Below are 16,910 nucleotides of genomic sequence, written 5' to 3' on the forward strand. Positions count from 1 at the left end.
TAACAAAGTGCCTTAGCAGAATAATTTAACCCTAAGCGATTTGCCCTTCGTTATGGTATACACGGGGAATAACTAGGCTCTCGATCAATGACTGGCGTTCTCTATACTCTATATAATATACTTTTAAGTTCTAGCTGTGTACAAAACGGCAGCTATTAATTTCTCGGCCGTTATATTCGGCCATCATTACCAGCTATATTGTGCCTACGCAGCATTTACGTGTCTATAGTGTAGCTGGGTCCTTCACTGGTGACCTCTTATGTTGCCTGCGATTACGGCTACGCCCCATTATTCTAGTTCTCCAAGGGCGCTGGCGCCTTTGCGCTCGCATCCACCGTCGTAGTACGTCCTCGACGCCTTCCCTTTCTTGAGTTTTCATGGTCCACATGACTTCGTACGGTATATCGCCGCTTGTTCTGCGTACGGAGTTTGTTTGGCCTCCTTATTCCGTCAAGGTTCATTACACAGGCGCTCGTCCGTCGAGACCGAGTCACCACAAACCATTAAAAACTAGGTCGATGGTTGGAATAGGCCGTTGGACTACAGTTGACATAATCTTGTCAACGTGTATTCTAGTTCTAAAGTTCAATTATGACTTTGCACTTCATTTTGAAAATATATGACTCAAATATTACTGTATAACGTCAGTCATAAAACTTCAACAAGATTTGCTACAGATTCATATAAAGCTTAAAAAGAATTCCTATTTCATCCACACTTTCTAGCCTGTGTTTTTTTCCCGCTGTCTTCTAAAGCAGACATGTGCATTCCGCAGAAACTTATTCCGCCGATACGTTGCTCCCAGGTTTATCACGGATCAATTCATATATATTATAAATAAAATCTAGATATTCTTCGTTGGTCTCTAAAATTCACGCTGAAAACAAAACAAAACGCCGATTGAATCAGCTGCTTTTATCGTCATAAACCGTCAATCGTTTTAATGTTGACGTTCTTAGAAAATACATTTTTTAATGTATTCCTGCATTTATTTACCTATATAGGTGATACTTATAATCACAGTAATTATACAGTTTTGTCGAAGGCCAGATTGTGCTATGAAAGTTTAGCTGGAGACATTTATTTACATAGACATATTAAAATTTTAGCAATTCATTCGTCTACCTAAGCAGATGACACATTGCGCTCGTTTACATATGTGCAACAAATGTACGCCGCAGCGACAAAGCGGTCACGTATAATTATGATATAGCAGACAGCTATTTGCTTTCATGAGTCTACGAACAGTCGCGCTAATCCCACGCAGCTCCTGTTTGAAAATAGTTTTCTGAAACAAAGCATCAGGACACAGTTTCATGTGATCCCGTGATCGGATTGGTTGATAAAACTTCGTTCCAGCAAATATGGAGCCATTTTAATAAATCCCAAATTGTTTCTTGGGCAAGTGGCTCTTGCAAGCTACTAAATTAACTATTTGTTAGTGTTATCCGTTGTCATGCGTCAAGCATAAATCCAATGGTGGCGTCATCTTGATTAGGGACTGTAAGAACATGACTGATCTCCGAAGTTGTATTGGTTGGTAAGTGTTAGCATTACGACGTTCGCGTACCAAATACAGTCATCAAGAAATTATTTTCTATTTTAGGCGCCGCAATACGAAATTACGGTTTTAATTTTTTTTAATGTATTCCTGCATTTATTTACCTATATAGGTGATACTTATAATCACAGTAATTATACAGTTTTGTCGAAGGCTCAATTATTAATTAATAATTAAAGAAGCTCACTTATGCTTTCCTACCAAGTAGTCTAGTTTTCAATGTACTACTACATACGATAGAACGTATGTTTTAAAACGATTTTTCTGTTGAACGATGCTTCCAGCGACACGGCGCATCATGAGATTGATCTATATTGCTTAATATGTTACAGTCTTTTTGAACATTTCCTTTAGATTACTCTATATCTGATATTTTATTATAACGACAATGACACTTACGTTCACTAATTGAGACGGCTTATTTTACGTAATGGACAATAGGCACTGTTCAGTTCTTACATAAGGTAGGTAATAAACATTGGAATGATGTTGGTAGGTGATCCTTCCACGCATCGCTAAAGTCGCTTTATTATCAGTTTTTTCAAATTAAAGCCTGGTTCTTTTGATCGTCCCGTAGCTGCTAATTTCGTTCACTGGTAGAATTTTTTCAATTGTCATATACAATTCACTATATATATATGTATATATATACATAGACGTGTCCTTTGCTCCTTCGCTGTTCGGGGTCACTACTCTTTTATCGCATTAAGCTCTAGGCCAGATTAAACAATCATTTCAAAGTGTATTGCCTTTATTTGTTGAATTACTGACGAATGCAAGCTTTCCGTGCCTGTTTTTTAGGCGCTGTAAAATCGTGCAGGTTTTCGATATAGCCCTTATCTACTTGTACGTTAAGTACTTCCCAATGCGTACTAGAGCACATTTATTGCTTTCATTTATCAGGTGATGGACGATCGCAGAGAAGAGTTTCCTGCAGCAACGACAATGCTGTTCATAGGCCAATGGTTACGCAGCGTGAGAAGCCGAATGGCTGCGATGTCCCGTACCCTTCGGGGAATGATGTATCTTTACATGCTAGATTTGGAACGTACGTACGCAAATACTAACAATAGGGGTCGCCGGCAAAAAGAAAAAGCACGAGCGCGGGAGGTCATTCCAGTTATTAACTACAATCTCGCTTGCCTGAACCGTGCCCGACATTTAGCCAGTGAAGCACCTATGAACAACAATACTGAAGTGATGCTTAGCGTCCTTCGAATTGAACTAATTCTTTACCTTTTGGAAATACAGGATGTGCGTGAGCGTCTTCCTCTGTGGCTAGTAAAATAGTTTGGAGCCTATCACTGTTGCTGATATTGCTTGTGGCTGAATAACTATAAATTGCATAGGGTGGCGAGGCTTATAGGTTGAACACACATAGGGAATAGAATTAAAGAAAGCGAATCCTGTAAAGTAAGTAGCCGATTAAGCAAAGATTACGTACAGAATCTGGGGGTGAGTTGAAATTTGAATATGACGTACGATCTTGTATTAATTTGATGGGCAATTTTATCTCCACTATTTGTTGTGCATATCGAGGGGCTACTGTCTGCTATTGTTTTACTAGGCCTTTTATGCTCAAAGAGTACCTTCCTGTTTATTCGGCACCCTCAAATATCATGTACTTAGTGCTATGCGCAACTATGTACGTTAAGTCAGATACATGGAGTAGTTCTACCATAACTCTGGTGCATACTTGATCAAAACGAGAAAAGACTGCCATTCATTATTTGCTACGCGTATAAAATTTTCAACTATACATATTCGAAATTTGTCACTTCTGTCGCTTATTGATTAGTCGTCCAATATAAGAGATAGGCTTTCTAATAAATCTTTCATTTCAAGTAAAAATTTTAATCCGCCGCTGAATTTCATCCGGCCGCCAAAATTATTCATACGATTTGCTTTTTTGGCTATTTTTACATAGCACAAAGACATGCGTCATAGAATACTGTGTAGTCTCCGAAGCGCGCTGTTGTAGACGAGACTAGTTTAATGATGGCTGCGTATTTACACAATAGCCTATTCCATAACTATTATATTTTTTTGCAATGTTTTAGTATGCCGCCTTATATCGTAAACGTAAAAAAAGTAAACGTCTGCTACTTTTACACAGTTTTCGAAAGAAAAAAAACACTGAAGGCCAAGGAAAACTGCATCCATATACCTGCCGAAATAAGATTCAATTCATTCATCGCTATCATAATTCATTAATTACCGATACGTTCATTTTTCTGCGTATATAGATTCATATTATAATGGCACGACGACAGTGATTGACATCTTGACCCTTTGCTGAGCCACCTCAGACAGAAGAACCGCAGCGACTAAATAAAGTTTATCTAAAGTAACTAATGGTAACTATAAGGGTCATTCAAAGCAATATCAATTAATCATGACTATATGGGGCCAGTGGCTTAAAGACAATATATGATTAGCATATAATTATGCAACTTTTTATACCATTTTACTAAGCTGTTCTTTGTATCTGCACCTACTGATTCCCTCCCAAGTAGATGCTCTTGCAGGTTTACAATGCCAGTCTTATTTTACGCCTAAACCTATGAGTCAAAGTATTGTCCTTTACTTATTCAACTTACCTGCGGCCTATATTTCTGAAGGTTACCTGATAGGTGCTACCGCGAATTCAATATACTCAATGGTTTTTTTTGTGTACGAAGGCGATATGAGCCATTAATAGCAATGTTCAAGGCTTAGTAACTGCAAGAATTCATCAAGGGGCAACGTGTCCTCAGAAAAGGTGACGATGAGAACATGATATTTCAATTGTACACTACATATTTGCTATCTATCCCGCTATCATATGATGTGTTTTGTTCGACAATTATGACCTAAATCAAATAAAAATAAAAAAAAAGACAAATAAAAAATTTTTATTTGTTTTTCGACTAAGTAAACGGCTTTTTAAGCCGGCATGAACTTTTTAAGTTTATGTCTTTGCATTTTCAAATAAATTTATGAGACCATTTGAATTGATGTTGTGATTTATGTCAAATGTTTTTTATGTCGCGAACAGGTCCACAGCTTAGTGAACATTTTGTAGATGCTGCAATTGAAACTGAATGTTTCATTAGGTCCAAATATGTGCAGGGCCATATTGGGGTAATTGTATCTGTCCGAATTGTTGTAAACAGCATCCTTATACACATAATAATTAGATAATTCCAGTCCGTATATTTATTTGAAACTTGTCTACAGATAATCTGATCTTGCATTCGATCGAACGCTGAAGAGTTACTCTGCTGGTTGCAGCTTTCCTAAGACAGATGTCTTTTTTGCTATTTCAAGTTAAAATTTCAACTAAATGAAGCCGGGGATCGCTGGTTCAGCTCTCGCCACTGACATATACTTCACATCCGCTGTGAATAAATCAATAATTAATTAACATATATATATATATATATATATATATATTTTTTTTTTTTTTCTTTAATGAAACAAGGCATATCCACGCCCGGTTTAAAATTTAAGCCACCTTACATGTCCCTAAATTCAGTAGCTTAACACATTGCCGCTACGCCACCAGCTTTCCAGGTTGTAGTACTCTGTACGCGCGGCCAATTACACGTATCGAAGTGAACTTAGGGTCACAATGGCCAATGCAAAACCAATTGCTTAGAAATGTTACAACGATAGAATGTTATAAAACAAAAAAAGCGGATGATGTACGAATACAGGATACTGTGTTGCACTGATACTTCTAATAATGTTAAGAGAAATTGGTACATTTTTCTTACAGCTCGTAGTTGGGTCTTCGTGATGATGGCACGCATGAATTTTCCACGGCAAGATGGCACACCTAAATTGTACAAATAACACATTTTCTACACCTTGTTGACTTGCACTATTACAACATGTATAACATCTCGTAGAAAGTCCCTGAGAAGAATCTGATAACATACCTTTACGATGTGACAGTGAAAAAAACGCATTACTGCCTAAAGCGGTTCAAGAATACACTTTCGGTAGTACGTTGCTGTATACAATCGTTCTACCCGGAATACAGTTCATAATAATTGCAGGAACCCGTACCGTCACACCGGGATGAGCTATCCACAATAAAGGTTAGCTTAGACATGCCCATGTTAGGGCATCTGCCTTCAAAATGGAAGAGGTCAAAGATCTGACCGTCGAGAACTGTCAACATGGGCTGCGATCCTCTACAATGTCACCCAGTTATTGCCAAACAATAAAAATGTTTTTCATATCTGCCGCGTATTGTACAGTCATCAGGGCAATGTGATATTTAACGCAGCTACAAACTTCTACGCAATCTTAATGTTATTATTAATAACATTTAAAAACAGGTCTCCAATAAAGACATGATATAACGATATTTCTGGCAGAGAGCTGTTACTTCATATTTTTGTTGAGCTTTTCTATAAGATAATAGCTGGAAAAATATGGTCTAAATACCTACTATGATGATTGAAAACATCGTTTATATAACATCGCACTTAACAAGCGACTACTGCTGTCTACTCCAAGCACAGAATCGCGCGGTTAGCGTGCTGCTATGCCTACAACGCTGACGATTGTCTGTTACGGACTGGCAAAACCAGGAAGTTCTCCGAATCACGTACCAGATCTATGATAGGTTAGATCCCATATTTCGATGTCGAAACTTTAACATCTTTGTCAATGAGCGGTCGTTGGGAGCAGTTTGTGACCATTTTTTTCAACAAGCTACCCTTGTCAACTCGTCTATAGCTGATAAATTTTTTTATGTAAGATACACGTAACTTGTTCTGCCAAGGATCTTGAGAACTTGGGTAGCAAGGACGGAATTAGTCTTGATCTCGAACTAGTGTCGGTGCCTTCTCTCACTAATAGGCCATCTTTAGTTCACTCATTTGTGTACTCAAACCACTATCCAGAGCATCTGATTTCAGTATTTGCTCCAATTTGTATAAACAAGTTTCGATACATAAAGCTGTGCCTGCGTATTAATACTTTAAAAAATATATTCGGTTACCACCCCTAACGACACTTCAAATCTAAATCATACAAAATATTTTACCGACTTCGAGTCCTCGGGGAATCGCCGATTCGTTTCAAGATCTCGAGGGGATATGTTTGGTACGCAGATCGAGAGTATAAAGTAGGGCCCCAATAGGGTTTTTGAAGTAGATGATTCTTCAATCGCTGATGTTTTAAGTGAGCCTGAATAAAAATCCTTAAAACTTCGTTGGGCCTGCTTTTATTTCCCCTAATGCCCCAAGGGGAAACATTATTTTCGTTGTAAACTATTCTGTGTGTTCATCTCTAACTATTTTTACTAATTTTACGAAAGCTTAAGGAAGCCTCCACTTGGTGTGATTTCTTCTTGGCGCGATTTCCATGATTATATAAGAACCTTGCATATTTCCTTGTGTCGAGCCGCTTTGCATAATAATGAATCGAATCTATGAGAATAAACCATGTGTCCAAATTTGATGAGGTGCACCGGTTCAAAATAGGTACATTTAGGCCTCAGCGGATAATTAACTGCACCTCGAGGGTTTATAGCATTCTTTGTTTGACAAAAATGTAATTGAATACATTGTAGCATGGAAATAGCCTTTTGATGATGACCAATAAGGGCTCACGCAGGGCAGATCGATAATCGTCCTGTTCGTTACTGTGCTCGAGAATTGGTCGCAGTTTTAACGCTGCCATGAGAAAATTTGTTACTAGTTCAGTATTTACAAAACTTGTAATATAGTTAATTACAAATCATTAGTTGAATGAGAATTAAATTAAAGTTGCGTCAAAGTTGAATTATGATCCGCATATAACTCGATTAGCTTTAACTAGTTTTAATTGTGTCATTAGACGTTTTTCAGTTAATAACCATGTATTGTTTCGCCTTTGGCAACCTTAAACTTATTGAAATTACTAAGCAAAGAAGAGTCAGTTAGTTTGTTCGTAAAGACGTTTTTAAATGTGACTTCAGCGCTTAACGTCGGTAACTTGGAACATTTTCAGATTTGCATATGACCTATATATCTCCCCTTCGAGGCGGATTTAAGTATAAAAAAAAAGGTATAACGTTTGATCCGGAGAACAAGTTGTGCCAAAAAAATTTCTCACGAAGACCTTGCTCAACCCGGCCCCTACAATTTTAAGGTTGTCAATAGCACACACTATAGCGCATCAGTTGTCCTACAATGGCAATGATGATGGTAGCAGTCAAACAGGCAAGCATCAGATACTTTCTTAAATGATCTGTGTCAGCTTTTAGATCGTTGCTAGGGCAATAACTAGCTCTACAGTGATTAACTGCGTCATTAACCTGCCAAAAACTTTGAAATATTCACAACAATATTTCTCATCAGGACGCCGTTATTGAACGGCAGAAATGGCGCTGTATTTTAGAACATCGTCATAAATGAGGAGGAGGCACTGTTGCTATTGCTAGTTGCGCCCTGCTTCTTTAGAATGAAAATGTCGGTCCACTTATAGAGACTTGTGGATTATTTAGATCGAGCTCAGTGCGAGCTTTTGATTTATGTACACCAATACCGTTTCTACATATACCTTTGCACATGAAAATCTTAGGCAAAAATAAGGTTCCGAAGTTCCCAAAAATAAGGCCGCTAGCGGCAAATGGCGCTCTTTAGTTACACGCTCCGCCCTTATTCAAAGGTGCTGACCTTATCCGGCTCGGCCGCTATCTTGCTAGACCGAGCATGTAACAGAACGCTTCGGAAAAGTGGTGGTAGCGAGTGCTGGACTGGAGAAAGCGTCTCTCTTTTTCCTGAATACGACAGTACACCTCAATCTCGAACCGATAACATCTGGGAGGACCTCAGCACAACTTAATTGCGTAGACCGCACTAAGTAGAGCCTGTTTTTCCGCGAGAGCACAGACTGGGCCTTGTCGAGACGCTGCTATTTGTTACTTTGGCTTACTAAAAGTGCCCGCCTACCTGGAACTGCTGAACAACAAAAGGAGTGAATGATTTAGATCGATTTAGAATTTTTTGCCGCTGGAGCCACGATGGATGAACTATGGAAGGAACCACATAGAGAACACCGACATGTGCTAATTCGCTAGAGAACCGTTGGTCTTAGCCGCGTTCTGTGCACTAATAAATTAACCATAAGCCAAGCAAAAATTGTACCCGTATCCAATGCGAAGACACCTGCAGACGGTATTACATATGCTCATGTCTAAAGACGCCTTTCTTGAATGGCGTGTCGCAAAGAAGAAAAGCGCAGCCCTGACGCGGTGTACCATGTATCTTGTTTATTAATTTTATTTTCTGTTTATAATTACATATTCTGGATGCTTTATTTTTTTCTATATACAAGGCACCTGAAAAATATGAAAATCAATAAATGTAATGTGAAAGAAGGACACCATTCATTTGGAAGATATAACGAAATTCACGAAATGATAGCCCACATCAGCCCTCTTGCAAAAAAAAAACAATCGAAAATGTACAGACAAAAGTCACTAGCGCCAAGAAAAATATAATAAGCATGGTTTCATACAGAGTTACTCGTAAACTTTGTAGTACATGTATTCAAACTATGTGATTTATACAAGAACCGTGATAGAAAATGAAAACGTATGCTTCGCTTATTGCGATACAAATGGTTTATATCTTATGCCAACAATGGTAATGTATATTTTGGAAAATAATAACAAAGAATTGAAGTTAACACGTAAAATGTATTAACTCCCCAGCGATGACTTGTGACCAGATACTTTTTTCTCTCTTTGCAAGAATTTATCCGGTTGTAGACCTGTGTGTTATCGAAGAGTATAATTTATTGCATCTATGGGGGGCGTTTTACAACTGCACATAGATATGGCCTTTTGAGGTTCGCCATCATAATAGTGACTTTTCAAATAGTTGTTTTTTCTTTACGTTTGCTTTTGTCCGTCATGATATATAGCCTCTTTGCATCCATACCATTACTTCTAAAACTATAAATCAACATCTGAGAAATCGTCTCTGAGTTATAAGCACTGTCTTCAGGTCAGCTGTAAATATCTGTAAGTAAATATTTATTCTCCGTAAACGGATCTCAATGCTTCTCACCGATACTCCATCCCTCTTTCGTACTGTTCGTTCATACTTTCGTGATTTCATGTTTGTCCTAAATGTTAATAATTTCAACCCTTGGAAATTTCAGACCAAGACAACACACTTTGGGCAGTCCGAATGTGACATTATGGAGTTATGCTTTGTCTGACGGAATGTCTAATAGCGGTATCAGACGTAAGAATGAAAACATCTACGGGTTATGCCTTGACGTAGTCCAGGGCTTAAATTTTCCCTCATTCTTTGCCTCCACCTTTCACTGATAAGTAGTTACATGTCTGTGTATTGCGACAGGAGAGCGATAGGACTTGGCTGACCTTGAAACGTTCGGAGCATGGCAAAGGCTTTCTAGCTCGCCACATATGAAACATTGATTCGATATCAGTATCTCTCACCTGACATCTCATTTCGTATGACGATGAAGCCGAATAAACGATAGAAGCAGCTACCAAGAAGAAACAAACGACAAGGCCAAGGGCCACCAGGCCATCTGCAGAAAGGCCAACAAAAAAAAGTGTCTCGTAGGGGGATGTACTGATTCGTCTTGCGAATGTACTGGGAGAACGAAAAGAAAGGCGTTGCCTTGCAAGTCGGGACGGGGGATACCAGTCTGAGAGCAGAAAAAACGTTTTGTGCCCATCGCATCCAACCGTAAGCGCTGCATATGCGTGTCCGTGTGCGTGTCCCTGTGTAACTATACTTATGACGTAAAGATCATCGGTTCCGTTGAATTTGTAGCAGAAGATGTAGACGGGAACTGCAGAGATGGCACGTGGAGAAGGAGACAAAAGACAGACCAAATGTGAGGCACATGCCAAAAGAAAGAGGCAGCGAGGTCGAGAAAACTAATAGATGATTCAATAGAATTCTTCACAGCACCGCGAGCTCTGTGTGCCCGCCAACACATTTGGTTACAAAGAGCAAACTCAAGGACGCGTGTCATTGACAGTCAACTTGCCTGCGGAAAGAAAAGAAAAAGTATCTCGCTTGAACCGCTAGAACGTGGCTTGTCAATTGTCGGCTCAGGATATACAGAGAGAAACGTAAGAGGGCCATTGTCCCTGATGCTTTCTCCCCATATATAACCATAGACACACAGATGGCCAATCTCAGCATGGTTCCACTTTGGAGCGCCTAGATTCCATTACTACTTATTTATTCCTCGATCGACTCTTACGGCGGAGATAATGCCACTAACTTGGAAACCTAAGCTGTTTGAGCGCTGAATCAGATGAGCAATGAACTTGCAGGTCAACTTCCTCGTGGAGGCTTGTCTGGATGACTGTGGGCCGGGCGTAGAGTGCAATGCTCAGTCAGTCGTTCGTCTTTGTTAGCTATTCCTTATGCGAATAGTGTACCATCGTATATCTACTAATATATCAGCTTGTATGCATTGATGTGGGCTCGATATTTGTAGATTTTTGGCGAACGATACAAGATAAAAAGTTAGACCACATGGTCGTATATGTTATTATAAACCTAAAGAGTTTGACCGTGAGAATATTACATAACGGGTTTTTACCTTTACTCGGCTGAATGCAGACGTTATCGAAAACATTTTTTGAAAAAACTTTTCGGATTTCCCGTGCTTTTTTTTATTTGTTACTATTTGTTTATTTGTTCTTATTCTGCTATTCGTCTGCTATTTACATATCAACACAACGTGAATGCAGTAAACCGACCAAGCGTAGAGGTACTACACTGTTACATTGTTTTTTTACGAGCCAGGTCTCTTTTTTAATAAAAGCATGCGGTATCACCCTAAGAATGTGTATGGATGTGTACAATGCAGGAGGATATACTAGATACCTTTCCTTTGAAGCTATAGGTAACAGTAGTTCAGATACTTAATTTTTTTCAAAAATGTATTTTTTAGTAACGAAATCGAATTTAGGGATAAAAGCGTTCATAGAAGCTGCTTCCGTTCGTGTTGATTGACAGCGAATTGAAAAAAGAAACCCTGCCGACACTGTTATCCCTATGGCTTTTCTAAAATGGCTTTTGAGATCCTATCTTTAATTTATGTGCATCGATTAACCTGATTATTCCACCCTTGCTTTAAAGCTTGCGATTTACTAATAGGTTCATGTGCGTAATAAAAAGTGGACTGATGAATGTCGGGCACCGTATATCTTATTCACTGATAGCTGGGGCTAAAAGAAATCATCATCATTTGAGGTGAGACCACAGACATGTCTTAAAGCGGCCCTGACTCATAACACAGCACTTCAAAAGCAACGTGTTTCGCAAAAAATGCCTACCGTTATTTTAAGAATTATTAAGGTAAAAACAATCACGTACTAGTAACTACACTGAAGGCAAAATATTGTTTACTGGCAGCTTTGGGCCATTGCTATAGGTCTGCAGGCAGCCTGGTGAAGATGATTGCCTTTTTAATGAATTCTGAGCGCATTACATGCGCACGAGGTACAATAAGCACATTGTTTTTCTTTTTTTCGTGCGAATAATTTTTTGTTTTAATTAAAATCTTACTTTCACAACAGGTCAACAAAAAATTGTTCACTATATCTAAACATACAAACGTGATGTGGCACTCGTACTACTCCTCTATAGCTGTGAAGAGCTTTATTCTACTATTTGTTTTATCAGCGACATAGTTTTCGGCACAAAAATTAGGTGACAGAGAGGATTGTAGTAATTATTGGTGGCCGATCGGCTGGTCGATTTCACGGATCTTACCTCTGGTAACTGTATAACGTATTGCGTTCTATTTTTGTTAATGAAGAGTAGACGGACTGCTAGGAGAAAGAAACGCGAAAGCGACTTCGATCGATCGATCGATGTGGTTCTAGTAGCTATTCTTTTTGCACCACGAAACTAAAAAATATCAAAACAATAGCCCGTTTAGGCGGGCTTTATCTCAGTTTCACGCTGCTCATCATTCGAAGGTGAAAATCATCATTAATGAATCTATGTGAGACTTTTTGGAGCCCAGCGTCTTCGAGTAAATTTAGCATCTACTCGAGAAGCATTCTAGTTGTTGATGATTCTTGGTAAATGTTTTAATTCAATGCTTCCCCTTTCAAAGAGTCTGCATCACAACCAACGTTGAAGGCATGATTATATTGAGCTTAGGAATTATGACGCCGCCATATAATGTCTGCCTTGTAACACTGGTAGAAGCAAACGTTAAAGTTTAGGTAGGTCGAGCTCGGTTGGTAGATAAAATAATTTAAACGTAGCCTTTGTTCCTCGTAAGCTAACATAGCTGATTTTTTTAAAAATAACTATTTTAATGTATGTCCCTTTGAGCTAATCGAATTGATGCTTCGGTGATGATGAAATTTGGATATTTGCGCAAATCATATCTATGCTAATCTTCCTTTCGTAGATCTTATGGAGATCAAAGAAAGAATCTCTATAATGAGAAATTTATGTGCAGGCCTCAAATCTATTAATGTGCGATCTCCTTTAAGTGGGCGACGGGTAAACGCAAAAGCGAAAGGGTAATTTGGGGTCTACTAAAAGTGCAGGCGCACATGACACGTATAGTATAAATTTGTGCACGAAAAATGACAGAATCGACATGAGATATTAGGCTGGACAAAAAAAGCGAGAACTTCTTAAAAAAGGAAAACGTGATCAGTATGCCAACCATGTCGAGGGGACATGTGGTTACGAGGCCAAGCTCTGTATTTCAAACCTTCCATGTCCTAAATAATGAAATGGTCCTTACCGTTGGTTGGTCAAGAGAAAGTTCTAATAAAGTCAATATTCAATTGAGGAATTTTTCAACTTAATTTATTTTGCTTCCCCCACGTGGAATCATCCCTGCATATGAAAAGTAATCAAGATAGCTAAAATACAATACCGCGTGATTAGATTGTCTCAGATACGACTGAAGCAAGGCTCCAGTACTAAAAAGTCGATACTAGAAATATGTTAATAAATTCGAATCCGCAATTATATGTAATAATCTTTTGTTGGAACGGGGACAGCACAACATTTATTACAATTTTTATTTACTACAACCTGTTACGGTAAATTGTTGATGTTTTACACATTGTAAACAATACCGAACGAATGTATCACAGGACGTTACTCTCTTGACGTACGTACTGACTCATAGTTACCACATCGTCTTTATTCGAAATGATTTGTTATCGCCATGAATTACCCTATAGCTTGGGTCGCTTGTATTATTATCCCATATCATTGTCGGCTTTAAGCGATTAGGTAAAGGCATCCTTCGCAGGAATATTGTTGTGTTGGCTCGAAGGGTCATTAATAGCTTCTGTCAGAGGAGAGAAACTACACACAGTACAGCTGTGCTTGAGTAATGTTCCTCAGGGGATAGGCCCTATATTAAATACCTCAGAGAATTTTCCGACTTCTACTCTGTATCATCATCCCTAAATATTGGAGACTATAGCGGAAGGCTGAATGTTCCCAGATACATACCTACTGAAACGAACTTACGAGTTTCATCGCACTATTATATCCCTATTTTCTCAATTATTTGTTTTTCAAATACGAAATGTGTGTTTAGTTGGCCTGAATAATTCGAATCGCTCTCTTCTCATTCATATATAAAATATGTATTTATGTTACTATATAGCCGACTATAACAACTAGCTGATTATGAAGCATGGAGGTTTTATGCATCTGGCACTAAGCACAGCTTTTGTATTGTATTTTTGGAAAATGTTCCTAATCTGTGTTTACATGAAAATATATTAGATGCTGTGTTAGCTGAAGAGAAGTAAGCGCTTATTGCACGATAATAAGTGGAAAAAATCTTAGAGGTCCAATGGCATAGGTCGTATAAATGAGAGTTCTTCTGCTTATAAGTGCAGCGTTTCAAATGCGTAACTTTCTAGTTGAAACAATTATACATAGTCTTTGCCAAAAGTTGTCAATCGGAAAGCAACTGAGCTCCAAATTCTGCGACTGTGGAGGTCTCATGAGTGTGTACGGTGCGAAACACCAGACACAAACAAAGCAATTTTTGGACCGGAATTCAAGGTCTGTAGATACTTAAAGTGTTGTATTCAATTGATGAGCGCACATAGCAGAAGCTAGGTAGGAAGATTAGATAAGATCCCAACTCTTCTAAAGTAATCCACCTCTTCTATCAATTTGTGGTTTTCATTAACTAACAAAACAGAAATACATTTGTTAATTGCTGACTTAGCTCCAAGTTGCCATTTACAGCATAGCACAAACATGACCTCTACCATGAGGTTCTCCAGTTAAATCTGTCTAGTATCCAGTGCAAAACAATTTAGGTAAGCACTAGCGTAGAGTCTCATAGTCGTCAGAAGATGCCACAAATATGCATTATCGATGATCCAAAAGCGGCCAGCTTTTAGCTATGTAGAAAACGCTGGGAAAACGTAGCGGGAGACTAAGTTTTTTTTTAATGAAATGTTATTTAAATATATATGTTTAACAAATGGGCTGTCGAATCCTGCCTAACTATTACAACATTCGCAGTATGTATTAATTAACACGGGCTTTGTTATTTAATAAACCAGCGAAATTCGTTCTCCTCAACCTTAAGCGGCCGAGCTTGTAATTTTTAAGCTGAAAACAGCACGTATTTTATGATGATATCGCTGCTGTTACTATGAGCTGTTATGGTCAGCTTTAAAGATTCATTTGCGCTATCTGTTAGATTTTGCTCGGGCTGTCGGCGGCTGCCGGGGCCGTTTTCGGCTAACGAGATGTCCTAGCTTCTTTGTCTAGGACAATAGTATGGCGAATTTTTTCCCAAAATTACTTTCTACAACACAGACAAATGTTTAAGATTCTTCGTCTTAATTATATTAGTAAGCTGGAGACTACGTGTTTAGTCTTATATTTTTTAATAACACTAATGATAATAACATAGAGTTTCTATTTTCGCGAATAAGACGTAACATTTACACAACAAACAACGGACAAAGCGCCGAAAAACATCGTTCAAATAGCCCGCGAATTTATTATCAAACAAAGTCATTATTTAAAATCTGGCACACAAAATTGCGATTGTTCCCACGTGATGTAAGCTTGAATGATAACACTTCGTTATGTATTATGCGACACGTTAGTCTCTGCGTGCTTCCAGTCTTCATCTTCCGATTTCCGAGCCTCGGTTATAGATTATTCGCACGCTGTGGTCACAGAAGACTAATGCGTGGCTGGAACACAGTTGATGTGACTTGAAAAAGAGACCCACCGCGTCGCTCACTGGTAACGTATCAGATATGGTGACGTCGGATAGCGGGCTTTATATCGTACTATCTGGGATACGCAAAGTAGGACAGAGGCCCTTTGTCCGAATTTGCACCACGAGGAAACAATCGGCCGACAGTTCTGCCGCTTGAGTTACAACTTTACGTTTACCACTGCAACAACCCGTCCAATAACTGAATCATGTTTAAACTCCACTCAGTCCTTTATGTGAAATTAGAGCTATAAATGACATAGCACAATATACGTCTTTCTGTGATCGGTTCTGGTGCATTGTTTTGCTATTTATAGGGCCTATTCAACATGGTAAGATGAGCGTTAAAGCGTCTGTGCTGAAACGTTGTCAACAACACTAGTCTACCTACTTTTATCACATCGCTTGTCGTCGGCCTCAACCGAGGTTTTTTCTTCTCAATAGGACAGGAATGCAAGCATACTTTATCCACAATACGACTCAACTCGAACAACTATAAATACTTACCACTGCTTGCCCATACTTATAAAACTGCATACAAATGAATTATAATAGAAAAAAACACGTGGAACATTTATTTCCAATATAATATATTTAAGAACATTTATTTTGCGTTATCTAATGTACCAACTATAGGTTATGTAGGCCGATATCGAGCATGCTCATATTTAGGTAATTCAATTACGTGGACATAAGACTACTGCTCGGAAAAGATGTTAATTTTGGCAGCGCGCTGTTTTTGAACCTGGTAAACCACTGCGTCCTGTGAGCATTCTATACCATTTTAAGGGTGCAAACCAAATTTTTCTTTCTTAAAATTAAAGAATTTCCACTTCTATTTAGCGTTTTATTTTTAAATCAACCGTGTACTTTACTATTTTTACTATTACTTGAACAAGTGTATTTCAATTATTATTTTAAAACTTCTCTTATAGTAAGACTCAACTAAATGAGACAAATGTAACTAAATGAGACGAACAAGAGGATGAAGACATAGCAAAAACATTGCTTCATACGACAATATATAGAAGCCGACCTTGTCAACCCAAATAGTTTTCTCAAATACTCATTCTGCCACGACGCTGGCAGCTGCGCGCGTATTCTTCGCTATTTATCCACAAAC

At 38.5% G+C, this 16,910-nt stretch overlaps 1 long non-coding RNA gene across 11 annotated transcripts in view; it reads left to right on the plus strand.

Moving 5' to 3' along the window:
* The first annotated feature begins 1,210 nt into the window (after positions 1-1,210).
* Positions 1,211-16,910, plus strand: part of LOC111272315 (uncharacterized) — a 43,986-nt gene continuing 28,286 nt past the window's right edge. For 10 of the 11 annotated variants that reach the window (XR_015315702.1, XR_015315703.1, XR_002687460.1 and 7 more), the window contains exons 1-2: positions 1,212-1,540; positions 2,465-2,609. This is a non-coding gene — a long non-coding RNA (uncharacterized LOC111272315). Of the gene's footprint in view, positions 1,541-2,464; positions 2,610-16,910 lie in introns of all 11 variants that reach the window. The other variant, XR_002687459.2, reaches the window with a different exon arrangement.

The sequence above is a fragment of the Varroa jacobsoni genome, unplaced genomic scaffold (genome assembly GCF_002532875.2).
Source record: "Varroa jacobsoni isolate VJ856 unplaced genomic scaffold, vjacob_1.0 contig01984, whole genome shotgun sequence".
Taxonomy (NCBI): Eukaryota; Metazoa; Arthropoda; class Arachnida; order Mesostigmata; family Varroidae; genus Varroa; species Varroa jacobsoni.